Here is a 17,633-nt window from a genome sequence, read left to right as displayed (position 1 = left end):
CTGTGAAAATTTTGTATATGGGAAGCATAATCGGGTGAGCTCCCCCTCTAGTGCTAAGAGGGCGAAACATATATTAGAGCTTGTGCATAGTGATGTGTTTAGACCTGTGTCGGTTCTATCATTGGGTAAGTCTGTGTACTACGTATCACTTATAGATGACTTCTCAAGGAATACATGGATATATTTCCTCAGGAAGAAATTTGGAGTCTTTGACAGGTTTAAAAAATTTAAGGCTCTGGTGGAAAGCCAGACATAGAAGAAGATAAAGGTGTCGAGGATAGCAAATGGTGGATAGTTTTGCAAGAAGGAATTTGAAGAAATCTGTAAGAAGTATGGTATAGCACGGCAGAAGACTACTCCATACACACCTCAATAAAATGGAGTTTCAGAAAGAATGAACGGGACGTTGATGGAAAATGCAAGAAGCATGCTTAGTGGTGCCGATTTAGGACAGGAATGCTGGGTAGAGGTAGTGGAGACTGCATGTCACCTGGTCAACAAATCACCTTCATCAACGTTGGAAGATAAGACTCCACAAGAGGTATGGATTGGTAAGAAACCTTCTCTTTCACATCTGAGGGTATTTGGATGTGATGCATATGTACATGTTCCAAAGGAGAAAAGAAAAAAGTTGGATAGTAAATCTGAAAGGTGCATCTTTATTGGGTATAAGGATGGTTTAAAAGGTTATAAGCTTTGGAACCCAGAAACAAGGAAGGTTGTGTATAATTGAGATGTGGTGTTTAGAGAGGTGAAAGATGTTATTAAACATGAATTCCTACCAAAGGAACATGAGAAGATAGAGTTTGAGCTAAAGGAGGAAGAATCAAACTCTACAACAAAAGAGGAATCAAAAGATGAATAGCCACAAACTCCAGCTGTGAGAGGATCAATTCGATAAAGAAGGCAGCCAGAAAGGTATAGTCCATTTGATTTCTATTCAAATTTTGATTTATCTATTACTGATGATGATCCCATAACTATGAGGGAAGCAGTAGATTAAGAGGATGGTAAACTTTGGAAAGAGGCCATGGTTGATGAAATGGCATATTTGCACAAAAATGAGGCATGGGATCCGGTGGAATTGCCGGCTAGAAGGAAACCCATTCGCAGCAAATGGGTCTTTAAAAAGAAGATGAATGCAGAAGGCAAGGTGGAGAAATACAAATATCATTTGGTAGAAAAAGGTTATTCCCAGGTGTCGAGAATTGATTTTGGTGATATTGTTTCTTCTGCTTCCAAGGTAGCTTCTATTAGATTACTTTTATCTGTTGCTACTGCTTTTGCTTTTGAGGTAGAACAGATGGATGTGAAGACAACATTTCTTCACGGGGATTTGGAATAAGAGATCTACATGAAGCAACCTGAAGGTTTTGTGGCAAAGGGTAAGAAAGAATTGGTATGCAAGTTAAAAAAGTCCCTGTATGGGCTAAAAAAGTCACCAAGGATGTGGTATCAAAAATTTGATACATTTATACAGGGACCTGGCTTCACTAGAAGAAAAGAAGATCACTGTGTGTATTTTAAATTAATTGGTGACCGTGTTATTATTTGGTCTTGTATGTGGATGATATGTTGCTGGTTGGAAATGACAAAGAAATTAAACAGGATTTGAAGACCCAATTTTCCTCCAAATTCGACATCAAAGATATTGGTGCTGCAAACTATATTTTGGACATGGGAATTAAACAAGATGAGGCAAAGAGGAAGCTCTGGTTAAACCAGAGGAAGTATTCTGAGACAATAATGCAGAGGTTTAATATGCAGGATAGTAAACTGGTGAAGGTTCCTATTCCTGTAGGTGTAAAGTTATTTGCTGAACAATGTCCCAAGATACAAGAAGAGGAAGAGGACATATTCTGTGTTCCATATGCAAGTGCAGTCAGTAGCCTAATGTATGAAATGGTCTGTACTAGAGCAGAGATTACAAATGCGGTGGGAGTATTGAGCAAGTTTATGTCAAAACAAGGGAAGGAGCATTAGACATCAGTGAAGCGGTTTTCAGGTATTTGTGTGGCACTAGTGATTATGGTTTGTGCTACCAAGGAAGACAAGGATTGGAGAGAGTTTTGGAGATCCATGACTTTGTTGATATAGACTAGGATGGAGATCTGGATTAGAGAAGATCTACAAGTGCATATGTGTTTAACCTATTTGGAGTTGGAGTCAGTTGGATGAGTAAGAGAGAGTCTGTATTGGCACTTTCAACTATAGAGGAAAAATACATGGCAACCACTCATGAAAGCAAGGAAGCAGTTTGGTTGCAGAGATTTTGTTCAACTATGGGGTTAGTACATCAATTTATAAGGATAGACTGTGACAGCCAAAGTGCAATTTTCTTGGCAAATAATCTTGTTTATCATTCAAAGACAAAACACATTGATGTTCAGTATCACTTTGTAAGGGATATGGTTGAGGACAAAAATGTGTTGTTGGAAAAGTTGGACACTTTGAAGAATATCGTAGATGCATTGACAAATTCTGTGAGCACTGAGAAGTTCTCTTAGTGTAGAGAAACAATGGGCATTGCAGGGTTGGTCCAATGACTAAGCTCTCATGTGGAAATAAAACAACAAGTGGGAGAATTTTGGGTGTGTGTTATATTCTTTCCACGACTACCCTATGCGTTAGGGGGTCACAAGAGGGCGGTAGCTCCCTGCACAAGGTTTGGGGGAGTGCACCAAGAAATGTTTTTTTGGACCCTATATTAGTTGGGCAGACCTACCTATGGTTTTTTGCATGGATTTCACACATGGTTTTGGGCATGATGGTTTTTTGTCCATGGTATTTTGTAGATTTGGTCAAGGGAACTATGGTTATGTTCTAATCCAAGGTTGATTGATTGGGGTTTATGGATGCTTTTACATGTATATATATGTTTTGTATCATTGAAAGGAATATAATGAAAAATCAATCTGGTAGTCCCAGTTCTGGGATCCAGGGGAAAATCTCTATGTATATCTATTTTATGTTTTATTCTCTTGCCATTTTTTATTTTCTGTTTTTTAGAATTTGTATGCATATAATTTCTGTTCGGGGTTAAAACCTACACTTATCCTTTTGGAAGGATGCCAGAACCATCTTCAACTCATCCATTGACACCTCGACCATCAAATCCACATTGTCATCCTCTTCCACAAACCTAGGTAACAATTGAGACACTTGAATAATTTCCTCAATGGAAGTCCCACCCAGTTCATTGTAAACATCATTGAAATGTTTCACCCCTAAACAAGCCAGACTGTCAAAGGAGGAATGTCTAGTCCCTGCCTCATCAGCCAACTCCCAAATAGAATTATTCCTTTTTCGAACCCGAGCAACTGCCTAGAAGAATTGTGTATTTGCATCTCCATTCTACATCCAAGTGGCCTAGCTTTTTAAGTGCCAAGTCGCTTCCTTCTCAGCCAAAAGGAGGCTTCATCTGTGCTCAAGCCTTGTAACCTTCAACTTATACTCTTCCAATTGAAAACCCCTACCATACCCCTCTAGTAAAATAAAGAGCCTATCCTCGATATATTTTAATTCCCAATCATCCTGACATCTCTTTTCATGAGCCCAAGCCAAAGTGAGCTGCTTGATCTTCCTCAGATTATTCACAAACTGAACCTCTGCATGACCTCTATGCTGGAAATAAGGAATCCAATTATTTGTAACCATGTCAACAAAGTGCTTTTCTTTCAACCATTCAACATTGAATTTGAATGGGCTCAGAGGTTTCCTCCCCCACCCTTTGCATTCCAACAGAATTGGATTATGATATGATTCTCCACCATAAACCACCCATTGCCTCAAACAGTACAAAGATGAGGCAACATCCTCAACCACCAAGAAATGGTCCAATCTCTTAGCAATAACATCCTCACCAGAGTGACAATTCCTCCAAGTAGGATTCAATTTAATAGGTTCAATATCCACCAACCCACGTGAATCCAATAGATTGATGAAAAAAGGAGAAAGAGCATCAGGATTAGCATTTTCACCCCACCTTAGAAGCCCCCAGAGTAAAATTTAAATCACCACCCAAAATCACCTTCCTATTTTCGAAAAATGATTTATGAAACAGGTTCTCCCAAAAGGGGATCCGATCAATATAAGGACCATAGATATTAACAACTAACAGGGAGGTATCCAAATCCATCGAGTAAACCTCCAGCCCCATAACTGACTCAAAACCCCAAATGTTTTCACAACGACAAGACCTATTGAGCCATCCCACCACCAAGCCACCAGAACGACCACAAACATCAATAGCCTCAAATGTCTAACCCAAAGTAATGAATCCAGAGTAGCCTTCACCCACGTACCAATACCAAAAGTCTCTTGTAGGAAAATAATATCCAACTTAGTATCCATTACCAGTCTTTGAAGTGACAATTTTTTAGACGTGCTCGCTGTAACACCCCTCCTAGGTCTACCCAAAGTAACCATGCCAACCAGGGTAAACATGAGGAGAGATGCTACTACAATCATATTTGACCTCCTATGTCACCTTAAGGAAGTGGAATCGATGGAACATCACATACAGTCATCCAACATCATCAACAAAACCCTCAAGAGACAATTCAACCACTTAGATAACTTGTCCCTAGGTCCCACTGCTATTCTGCAGATCTTAGGCCATATTTTCTCTCATGCTATGGGTAAGGGAGAGTCCAACAAACTAAAGTTGCTCTCACAGGCCTGCCCGCCAGCGACTGTGGACCAGAATTACTAGTTCTGTGACAATGACCCCGTGATTTAAGCCACTTTTGTAGCCTAGAATCCTGGCCTCTGCCCAAAACTTTTTGTAACTTCCAGAATTCTTTAGAAACATAATAACAATGATGATCAATCAAAATCAAGCTCAGGATTAGGCCTGAGAATCCCCAACCAGGACTGACTTTCTGTCAAACACTTGGAATCAATGCAACCTACAGATCTAGGATACAAGACAAATCATAAATGGCTAAAACAACTTATGAAACATAACCAAAAGGATCACCTCCTTCTCCATTAAACTACTACATCATCAATTAGGTCTTGCATCCAACCATTTAACAGTTACAAGTAAATATATGAAATAACCTTGACATGAACCAATCATTCAACCATGCTTATAACCATATAAATATCAGAGTTATGACGACCATTAAATGCACATATAAATCAATGAAAAAGTAAGAGAACTTATCTTTTATTAGTCATAGGAAAATCTGACCAAGTTCGAGACTTCCAAATACCACCTGACCATAGACATGGCTGAACCAGCCAGTCACTCCCGTACTATATTCCAAGAATGAATGTGGGATCTCATAGAACAACCAATCCAAGAACAACCAAGGGAATCCAGAGTTAAACCATCTCCACCCTCACCAAACCGTGATCACACCAAAACTGGTGCTCCGATCACAACTGAACAAAACTTGGAATGCCAGCTGGAATCCATCACTATCCTTGAGGAATTGTCCATCTCCTTGTCTCTCTGGCTTTACCAAAATCCAAACTCGAATCACTAGGCCCTAAACTGAGACTGATCCCTCAGGATTTACCGTGTATCCTGCCAAAACCGGTCAAGGGATTCCGAGGCCTTTGGGAATGAACCTTGAGACCACCTCTACCCCGGATTCTCAAATCCATCTGACAAACCAAAGCTAAAAAAATGAAATAAACATCCCAACATACCATGAAATTCGTAAAAAGTCTAGGCTAGGCTAAAATCCACTATCATAACCTGATAATACCATGCCACCAACATCAAGAGAACCATACACCAACATGAAAATCCATGCATGTCCAAACCAACTAGGAAATCAAACATGCATAAGGTTACTTGCAAGAATTCCTGCTGAAGTTGCTTGATCCTGGTTTCCTTTGCTTGATCCTTGCTTGCTTTTCCTTTGCTTTCTTTTCCTTTCCTTGCTCCAGACTACAGTGCACCAAGAAAACTCTAAGTGACCAAGAGAGTGAGGGAGAGAAAGAGAATAATGAGAAAGCTCCAAACTTGAACTTGACAAAAGCCATGAACTGATCCTCAGAAGCCTTTTTATGCATAAGCCCTCTAATTTCTTCATTTTCCATTATTTTCCTTCAATTTCCTCCTCACATGCAACATGTGACCTTTCACCATACTTTTCTCCTAATTTCCTTTATTTTCATAAATAAATGTGCCAAAATTTCCTTTTTGCCTTTTAGTGCCTTAGTCTTAGCCTTTGTCAATTTTCCTTAGCCAAAACACACATCCAGTGATGCCCACTAGGATATCTTTGGCCAACATTCAACTTGGAATAAGTGTCCCTTAACCGTGGTCTTATTTTTCCTTTATTAACTTTTATTACATAACATTTTCACCAGGGCTATTACAGAAACCCCCCCCTTGGGGAACATCGTCCTCGGTGTTAAACCACACCATGACCTCAACAAAACCGCTAAAAAGAAAACATACTATCTATGGAGCTTTATAACTTAGCTCGTTGCAGTATTTACAATGAAGAACCTACTCAAAAGCAAAACATCATGACAACATGACAATGTAATAACCATAATACAATGACACCCATACCGCTTATTGGAGCTTTATAACTTATCTCATGGCGGTATTTACATCCACACACACACACACACACACACACACACACACATATATACATATACAAATATCAAAACAATAGCAAAACATATGCCAAACATAACCAACATCAAACCAAAACTTCTTTGCCTCAACTGACAAACAATGAAGGATAGAGGGCTGGCATCTGATCCGCCATCTCCCATGTAGCTTCTTCAGGCCCAAAGTGCTTCCACTGCACTTTAAATTTCTCTATGGCTCTGTTTCCTGTGCATGAGATGTTTCCACTGCAATATGCACTGAGGCTTCGGCTGGAACTCTCCTTCTTGATCCACTTGCAATACAAACCAATCAATAACATGATTAACATCCTTTATATACTTCTTAAGCAATGAAATATAGAAAACATAATGGAATTTCACTGTTGGAGGCTTTGCAAGTCGATATTCCACTGGTTCAATCCTCTCAAGTATCTCGAAAGGCCCGCAATACCATGGTGACAACTTGGCACATGAACCAATCCTCATAGATATTTTCTTGGGTTTGATGCACAAATACACATGCTCCCCTACCTAAAACTCTTTGAACACCCTATGCTGATCTGCATAAATCTTCTGTCTATCTTGTGATGCCTTGAGATTCTTCTTTATAACCTACATTTCCTACTCCATTTTTGTCAACATGTTCGGTCCAATAAGTACCCTGTTCACTGGATCACTCCAACTGATGGGAGTGTTACAACTCCATCCATATAATGCCTCAAAAGGACTCATCCTCAAGGACTCCTGATAACCATTATTATATTCAAACTCAACCAATGGAAAATACTCCTCCCATTCTCTGCTAGTGCATCATGTCCATCCTCAACATATCCTCCAAAATCCTGTTGACCCTCTTTGTCTGACCATTTGTTTACGGATGACAATCTGTGATGAAGGCCAACTCTGTACCCAAGCCTGCAAATAGCTCCTTCAAAAACTTGGAAGTGAACTTTGCATCCCTGTCTGACACAATCTTCTTTGGAACACCATGCAGTATCACTATCTCTTTGATGAGCACCTATGCTACCTCACTAGATGAATATGTAGTCTTCACCGAAATGAAGTGAGCTACCTTGTTGAACCTTTCAACCACGACCATAATAGAATCATGCTTCTTTACTATCCTCGGAAGACCTATGATGAAATCCATGGAAATGACCTCCCATTTCCATTCTAGAATCATAATAAGTTGTAGTAGACCACCTGGATGCTTGCATTCTGCCTTTACATGTTGATAGTCTAGACATCTAGCCACAAACTCAACCACTTCCTTCTTCAGATTCAACCAATAGTAAAACTTCTTCACCGCTGTTAGCGTCTTCTAATATCCTGGATGCCCCGAATACGATTTCACATGAAACTCTCTTAAGATAAGTTTGTTGAGCTCACTGCAATTTGGTACATAGATCCTGTCTCAAAACCTCATCAAGTCATCTGCCGCGAGACGATAGTCTGCATCCTGATCCCCTGTATCTGTGCCTGCACCTATACCTGTTCCTATAATTTTTTGTAACCTGTGCATAATATCCATGTATTTGTCATCCCATTGTCCTACCTGCAAGATCCTATCCTATAACTCTGTCCCATATGAGCTTATAACTTCTATATGATTCACCTGTACCTTCCTGCTAAGAGCATCTGCAACCCAGTTCTCCTTCTCTTTAATATATTTGATCTCGAAGTCAAACTCACTAAGGGTAGCCAACCATCTAGCTTGCCTGGCATTTAGATTCAGCTGGTCAAACAAATACCTCAACCCACTGTGATTTCTCATCAATGTAAATCTCCTGCCCAGAAGGTAATGTCTCCACATATTAAATGCATGTGTAATCGTTGCTAGCTCATGATCACATGTTGGATAATTCTGCTCATGCTCATTCAGTTTCCGTGACTCAATAGCGCACTACCTGTCATTCTTGTATGAGAACTCTAGCAAGTCCCCTCTTGAAAGCATTTGTACACACTACAAGCTCCTTTTCTGGATCCACAATCTTTAGCACTGGTGCATGTGTCAACAACTGCTTAAGCTGCTCAAAACTATCTTCACATTCCACCATCCATTAAAACTTCTTACCTTTTCACTACAATGACATGATAAGATATGTAATGCGTGAGAAGTTCCTGATGAAACTCCTGTAGTAACCTGCCAATCCCATGAATGATCTCATCTCATCTACATTCTTAGGAGCTTCCAATTTCATGATGGCCCTTATATTTTATGGATCACTGCTATGCCTTCCATGGAGACAACATGTCCCAAGTAGTGTACCTCAGTCTAAAAGAATCTGCACTTGCTAAGCTTAGCATACAACCGATGTTCTCTTAGAAATCTCAACACTTCTACTAAATGTTCGGCATGTTCTTCCTCATTCTTAGAATATACTAGTATGTCATCAACGAATACAATAAAAAACTTGTCTAGATAAGGACGCACCACACTATTCATCAAATGCATGAATGTAGATGGAGCATTAGTCAAACAAAATGGAAGAACAACAAACTCATAATGCCCATACTTAGTCCTGAATGCAGTCTTGAAGATATCCTCTTCCTTGATGTGTACCTAATGGTATCCCGGTCTCAAGTCGATCTTAGAGAACACTGTTCTTGATGTCACTTTATTTAGCTGCCTGTAGTCAATGCACAATCTAAGTGTGACATCTTTCTTCTTTACAAAAAACATTGGTGCGACCCAAGGTGATACACTAGGTCTGATGTATCCTTTGTCCAACATTTCCTTTAGTTGCAACTTCAACTCTACCAACTCAAGTGTGCTCATCCTGTAAGGTTATTTCAATGCTGGAGCTGCCCCTGGCACTAACTCAATAGAAAAGTATACTTCCCTGTGAGCTGGAAACTCTGTAATGTCCTTCAGAAATACATCCTAAAACTACTGCAATACTGGGTATCTTCTCAACACATCAGCATCCTCAACCTCCTTACCCTTATCACTGGAAATGTGTACTACAAACATCACACAAAATTTTCTCCAACTACGCTTAGCCTGCATAGCGGTAACCATCCTCACTGATGTAGGCTTCTTCTTTCCTTGCAAGGTCCTCTTTTCCCCACTATCATCCACACACTCAACGGCCTTGTGAAACCAATCCAATTTGGTTCTATCAAGGTATAACCAATCCATACCTAAAAGCATACTATAAGATCCCAATGGCAATACGTTCAAATGTGCTGCTGTAGGCATACCATTTAACTCAAATGCACAAGCTCTTACACAATGGTGAACTCACTTCTTTGTACCTGTAGCCAACTGTACCAACCAATATGCTGCAAACACTTCTTTTCTCAAACCACACTTATCCACCAGGTCAAGATTAATATAACTATAGTTACATCTAGGATCAATCAGAATAGAAACAACTTGATCACAAAGCTTACCGTCCATCTCAATGATTGATGTATGATGATCTGCCTGTCTATTGTCCACAACTACATAAATCCGAGGAATGCTATGACCAACATCACCAACTGTGTGTTCCTTCTGAGCACTGTAGATCTTGGGTCTACCACCACTCTAATACTATGGATAATCCCTCTTACGATGATCCTTACCACATATCCAACAATGCAATGGTTCCCTACCACCACCTTTAACCTTCTGCCCTCCATGTCCCTTCTCAGTTGTATTGAATCTCTTGTAAGGAACTGCATTATCTTTCTCACTTACGTTTTGAGGTCTTGCTCGCTTTGGTGGCTATTTTCCTTTAGCTTTCTTATTTCTTTTCAAGTCATGTTTCGGCTCAACTTTGCGCTTTGACTGCTCATAGAAATGCTTCAACTTTTGGATGGCCTCCTCCAACGATCTAGGATCATCAAAATCAATCCGGTCTCTATATGCAACTGGAAATCCACTGATGAATCTCTGAACCTTGGCCTTCTCCTCTTTGAGGTAAGGCACATATCTCAACAACTCCAAAAATATGCTAGTATACTCCTCATCTGTCATAGAACCCATCCACAACTCATAAAAATCCTTAGCTCTGTCATCATAATACCTCTCAGACAAGTACTTCTTCTTGAAGATCCTTTCAAACACATGCCAAGTCAAATCATCCTCATGTATGTCCTTGACATTCTTCATGTCTTCCCACCAAATATCTGCTTTACCTTTGAGACTGAAAAGGGCTATCCTTGCTTTCATGTTTTTTGAGTAATCATGCAATCTAAAGAATTTCCTCATGCTAAGCAACCAAGCCTCCACATCTTGCGATTTCTTCATCTCTCCATCAAAGGTAGGTGGATTTGCCTTATTTAACTCATTCAGAAAGTATCCCCTATCATTCCTCCTGTACAGATGATAATAATGACTATCATAATGTCTATCAAAACCAGAACTAGAGTAATACCTGTGTCTGTCATCCCTCCTATCTAGAGTGTCCAACATCCTGCCATCTCTGATAGTGTCAGATCTATCTGACCTATGTATACTATGAGATCTGTTGCCATATGCCCCATTAGTTTTGTCTTCATGTCCATGGCTGGTCCTAAGAGGTCCTTGTTGCTGTAAATTTGACAAACTCTAAATATCACATTCACCTTTGCTTGTTTCTCTTATGCCAGCATGATTTTGTCATTATCTACTTTGCAACTCCTTATTTCTTCCTTCAGGCTTCTCAATGTTCTTGCCAAGTCAAAAGAGTGCCCCACACCACGTTGCCCATCTGATGCATAGGGAGATTCTATGTAGTCTACCACCTTGCTAGCCATATGATCTCTTTCCTGCAAGGCATACTATGTCAGCTAAACCAAATCACCATAAATCAATGTACCTTAGCATACTTGAGGAGGATACCTTGTCTGCAAGATCATCAAATTAACGTGATGCATGTACAACATAACCATAATAACATATAGACATATATCAATAAGTGCATCAACACATAACCATCATACTAGCTAGGGTCCAGTCATCAATGCAAGGCCATATCAACAAAACATGTTATGACCTCATGCATGAATACAACCAATACTCCAGTATACACATTGCCTCATGCAACTATCCACCTACATAAGCAATGCCTAATCAACTACACATACACATAACCGTATGTAGTTGAGCATAAATGATTAATTCTTGTAATCAACCTACGAGACTGTTGCATGCAATCAAATAACCAAGAATGAAACCTAACGTACAAGGATGTAATCAAGCTGCATGTAATTTTATAGCTAGTCATATACTCATGAGGATGCATTCCATAAAACTGACATCAAGTTCTTCATGATTACCTTACTACTACCATGACCAATATGATGCAGTACAACAAGCACATGGAACACAAGTGTAAGAGCCACACACGCAACAGATATGCATGCATGACCAACACATTCACCCATATTTGTGGCACCAGATATGACCCAAAGAGAGCGTAACCATGCTCTGATACCAATCTGTAACACCCCCTCCTAGGTCTACACAAAGTAACCACGCCAACCAGGGTAAACATGAGGAGAGATGCTACTACAATCAGATTCGACTTCCTATGTCACTTTAAGGAAGTGGAATCGACGAAACATCACATATAGTCATCCAACATCATCAACAGAACCCTCAAGAGACAAGTCAACCACTCAAACAACCTATCCCTTGGTCCCACTGCTATTCTACAGCTCTTAGGCCATAGTCGCTCTCATGCTATGGGCAAGGGAGTGTCTAGCAACCTAAAGTCACTCTCACGAGACTGCCTGCCAGCGACTGTGGATCAAAATTTCTAGTTCTATGACAACAACCCTGGGGTTTAAGCCACTTTTCTAGCCCAGAATCTTGGCCTCTGCCCAGAACTTGTTGTAACTTTTGGAATTCATTAAAACATAATAAAAATATTGATTAATCAAAATAATCCTCAGGACTAGGCCTGAGCATCCCCAACCAGGACTGACATTCTGTCAACCACTTGGCATCAATGCAACCTACAAGTCTAGGATATAAGACAAAGCATAAATGAATGAAACAATTTATGAAACATAACGAGAAGGATCACCTCCTTCTCCATTGAACTACTACATCATCAATTAGGCCTTGCATCCATCCATTTAACAATTACAAGTAAATATATGAAATAACCATGACATGAACCTGTCATTCAACCATGCTTATAACCAACATAAAACCATATAAATATCAGAGATATGACAACCATTAAATCCACATTATAAGTTAGTGCAAAAGTAAGAGGAATTAGCTTTTATTAGTCATAGGAAAATCCGACCAAGTTTGGGACTTCCACGTACCACCCGACCATAGACATGGCTGAACCAAATCTCTCTTTCAACGAGTCACCCCCGTGCCATATTCCAAGCATGAATGTGGGATCTCATAGAACAACCAATCCAAGAACAACCATGGGATTCTAGAGGTTAAACACCTCCACCCTCTCCAAATCACGATCACACCAAAACTAATGCTCCGATCACAACCGAACAGAACTTGGAATGCCATCCAGAATCCATCACTATCCTTGAGGAATTTTCTGTCTCCTTGTCTCTCAGGCTTTACCACAATCCAAACCTGGATCACTAGGCCCTAAACTGAGACTTCTCCCTCAGGCTTTACCGTGTATCTCGCCAAAACCAGTCAAGGGATTCCTAAGCCTTTGGGAATGAACCTTGAGACCACCTTCGCCCTAGATTCTGAAATCCATCTGGCAAACCAAATCTCAAAAACCGAAATAAACATCCCAACATACCATGGCATCTGGAAAAAGGCTAGGCTAGGCTGAAATCCATTGTCATAACCCGACAATACCATGCCACCGATAACAAGAGAACCATACACCAAAATGAAAATCCATGCATGTACAAACCATCTAGGAAATCACACATGCAAAAGGTTACCTAGAAGTATTCCTGATGAAGCTGCTTGATCCTGCTTTCCTTTCCTTGATCCTTGCTTGCTTTTCCTTTCCTTTGCTTGCTCCAAACTAGAGTGCGCCAAAAAACTCTAAGTGACCAAGAGAGTGAGAGAGAGAGAGAGAGAGAATAATGAGAGAGCTCCAAACTTAAACTTGACAAAAGCCATGAACTAATCCTAAGAAGCCTTTTTATGCATGAGGCCTCTAATTTCTTCATTTTACATTATTTTCCTTCAATTTCCTCCTCACATGCAACTTGTGACCTTTCACGTTACTTTTCTCCTAATTTCCTTTATTTTCATAAATAAATGTGCCAAAAATTCCTTTTCTCCTTTTAATGCCTTTGCCTTATCCTTTGCCAATTTTCCTTATCCAAAACACACATCCAGTGATGCCCACAAGGATATCTTTGCCCAACATTCAACTTGGAACAAGTGTCCCTTAACCATGGTCTTATTTTGCCTTTATTAACTTTTATTACATAGCATTTTCACCAAGGCTGTTACACTCTCCAACCCTCGATAATTAAAGGACAAAAACTTCATGAGGTAACCAAAATCTTGGGTTTCACTACTCTAAGCGCCCATTCAATAGAAGACTATCTCCGAGAAGTTAAATCAATATTCGCATGAGCCTGTGCATGCCAGAGTAATGATTTTCGACCCCTACCCCTTGAGAACATAGGTAAGGTGGAAGCCAACCCTAGGCAAGAAGAAGCATATATGGATTCACCATCTAAAATCACCTGATTTCACAGAGAGTACCGAATACACTGCTCTTTTGTATTGCTCAAGAGCGAAGACAAAGACGTAACTCTAGGAGACAGAATACACTGCTCAATACTAGGAATGATGAAATCTACCATAACCAGAGAGGAAACTAAAGTAGTTGAATCAGAATATAGTGAAACAAAAACTGATTTATCACACGAGAAAGAATCATGTACCATAGGAACAAATGGCGACATACCAAGGGTACTAACCACTTCTGCAGTAGAGACCATCGACTCCAGAAAATGCATCTCTTTCGCCTTGCTAGTAAACTCCTTCTCCTCCAAATCCACTACCCTGTGAATGATAGGATGGGTCTTCTCCAATACCCACACCAAAGGTCCCATTCCCTGATGATCACCACCACCCACCTCATCCACTGCAGCCCCAGAAACTCCCACTTTGCAGCCACCAGGATCCGCCCCCACAAACCTAGGCTGAAACGACAGCATGCATTGATCAACCGAGTGACCATAAGCATGACATTTGTAGCACCAAAAAGGTATACCTTCATAATCCAACTGTTGTTTGAAGGATCCTGATGGTATTTGAATAGGGATTTCAGACATCAAACCTTCTCGTATTTTCAACATTACCAAAATATGAGCCATCGTCGCTTCCCCAGTCTCCACAAATGACATATCCGCTTCAACAAATTTCCCAATATAATTCCCAATTGCTTTCAGACAGTCCAGCTCCCAGAAGCCACTAGGAAGACAAGGGAGGCATACCCATACCAATTCCTCAACAACCTTAGCCCTCTTGGCATCAAATAGTGCATACCACTTGGAAAAATAGACAGGCACCCCCGCCATCTGCCAGTGAGAGCCAACCACCCATTTAGCATCATCTTTGGTTTTCATAAAGAAAGCGAACCAACCTTTCGCCAACTGCTAAACCCTGGGGACATATGAAATCTTAGATCCCCAGGTCTCCTTAATCCAGTCCCTGAGAAAAGGGACCCCCAAATGTCTACCACGGCCCAACCAACAACAGCCAAATCTAAATATTCAACCAACTTGGACATTGGCACGTCCTCCCCAAAAATTAATCCTTCACCACAATCTTTGATACACGCCGCAATGAATTTTTTCTTATGCCCCTTCTATCTGGTAGCTTCAACCTTATCTTTCAATAACGACTGAATTCCCACCGAACCAGGAAGAGAAACAACAACACGTCCTCCCTCCACACTCTTACCATTCAATACATTCCTTAAAACCTCACAAACAGGAGATGAAGCAACATTCCTCCCTCCACCAGAGGGTGCCCAACTAATGAAGAAACCTGTTAAACACACATGGACAGCACAAAAGATATGAAAGATAAAACATTCAGTACATTTTTTATTACCATGAGATATACATTTATAGTACAACATATGACTCTTGGGTTTCAGATCCCAAGGTCTCTTGGACTCCTTTTGTCCATTCGACTTCCACACTAACCCACTTAGGATTAGGTGTCCAACATTCCCCCCCTTAATCCGAAGGGTTATGTATGAGTCCAAGAAAAGAGATGTAATACAAAATGTGCAAAAATGCATGGCAGCACTAGGCTTAATGTGCTCTATGAAATGTTGGTATAAAGGGCAGTGGTTTAAGGATGACCACCAACACTGGAACGCTTAGTGCAGTTCCCGGAACTCTTCCAAAACTGGCAAGAAACTGAAGTTTTCTGCTAGAGGAAGTGATCCTATTGTTTTAAAGAGGGAAACCTTCAACCATAAAAGGGAGGTCTCACCCCGCATAAAAGGTAAAACTTCAACCTGAAAAGGGAAGTCTCAACTTGTGATGGTTTAAGGATGACCAACAACTCTGGAATGCTTAATGCAATTCCTGGAACTCTTCCAAAACTGGCAAGAAGCTGGTGTCTTCTGCTAGAGGAAGTGTTCTCAATCTGTTCACGGGCATCTTTGTCTCTGGCTGCAACTCTGAAACTGGTGTGGCAGGTTGTGGCTCAGGCTCGCTTGATGTGACTTTGAAGCTTGTAGATGACCATCATTTCCCCCCCTGTCAGATACAAGGTGAGAAGATGGAGAAAACTCAACTGCAAGACTGTTCAATACTCTGGAACAAGTTCTGACATGTGTTTGGAATATCTTCTTGGCTGTTGATGCCCATTGCCAAGAAGCGATCCATCCAAGATGAATCTTTGTTCTTGCAGGACGTTTGTTTTTGAAGCACCTTTGTGAAGAATGGCTGGTTTTATGACAGTGCTCACATGGATGAAGATCAAAACAGTGATCTTTCAGATGGCCAACTCGGTCACAGTGTTGGCATTTCACGATCTGTTGTTTTTGTTGTTGTTGCTGCTGTGGAAGAGGGGCAGAATCTGGAACAGCTGAAGCTGAACTGTCATGAGGAGTAGGTGAATTGTCATAAATGAATCCAGCACTCTGAAACTGAATGGGCTTGGCATAGTCTGGAATATGAAAGGACAAGTCCTTGTCATATCCAAGACCAGTTCTGTGCTTGTTGTGGACAAGCTGTTCCCAAGGTCTGATGATGGGCTTGGGAAATGCAGAATGAGTTTCTGCATCTGCATGTACAACTGCTGCTTTATAGGATTCAGGATATGATTGAACTGTATTATTATTGTCTTGCTGTTTATGGGAGTCTGTTTCAATCTTTTGAACAGAAACAGGTTTAGAATGATGACTCCACTGCTGTAATTCTTCTTGCTGTAGCTTTGTTTCAAGCTGCAAAAACTCAATATTTTCCTGTGCATTATATAAGCATGTCTGAATTTCTGAGAGAGATCCTTTGCTGATTTGTAATGTGTCATCAACAGTAGATTGTATAAGAGTTTTCATGAATTCTAATACTTCACTGATTCTGGCCATCTGTCTTAATGCAGAAAAATAATATCTACTCACAGTACACAGCAATATCCTTTATAAATGTCAGCAAATGATCAGTGTGCAGTATAAAATATTACAATCAAGCTCTCTGAAACCCTAGAATGTGAAATCATACTTCACTTCATCAATACATGTCTATAGATCAACAATGTCAGCAGTACCAACTCAATAGATGCTTTATCATAGGCATTTACAAAGAATAATGTGTCAATACTGTCATATCAAATCTCTAAATCTAATCTCTGTTTAATGCAAACAGTCAACAACACTCCTTGCATCAAACAATACAATTGGCATACTCCTCCAAGGATATTATAGATCCACGCATCCAAAAAACTCTGTGGGTCCTCAAAAACCAGTCTGTGTGCCGCACTGCATATTATTCATTTATAAGTAAAGTAGTCTCTCCAGAATCCTTGTGGAAGGCATGGGTAAATATCACTTTTCCTCCTCTACCAACGCTGACAATGATATGTAGTTTATACACACCCAAGTGCTTGGCAAATGTGCAAAAATCGAGAAGCAAAAACTAATGGCAGGATCATA

The sequence above is a fragment of the Pinus tabuliformis genome, chromosome 7 (assembly GCF_031772625.1).
Source record: "Pinus tabuliformis cultivar Carrire ecotype Pingquan chromosome 7, CPIR1, whole genome shotgun sequence".
Taxonomy (NCBI): Eukaryota; Viridiplantae; Streptophyta; class Pinopsida; order Pinales; family Pinaceae; genus Pinus; species Pinus tabuliformis.
The sequence above is the reverse complement of the archived record's forward strand: the minus strand, read 5'-3'. Positions refer to the sequence as shown.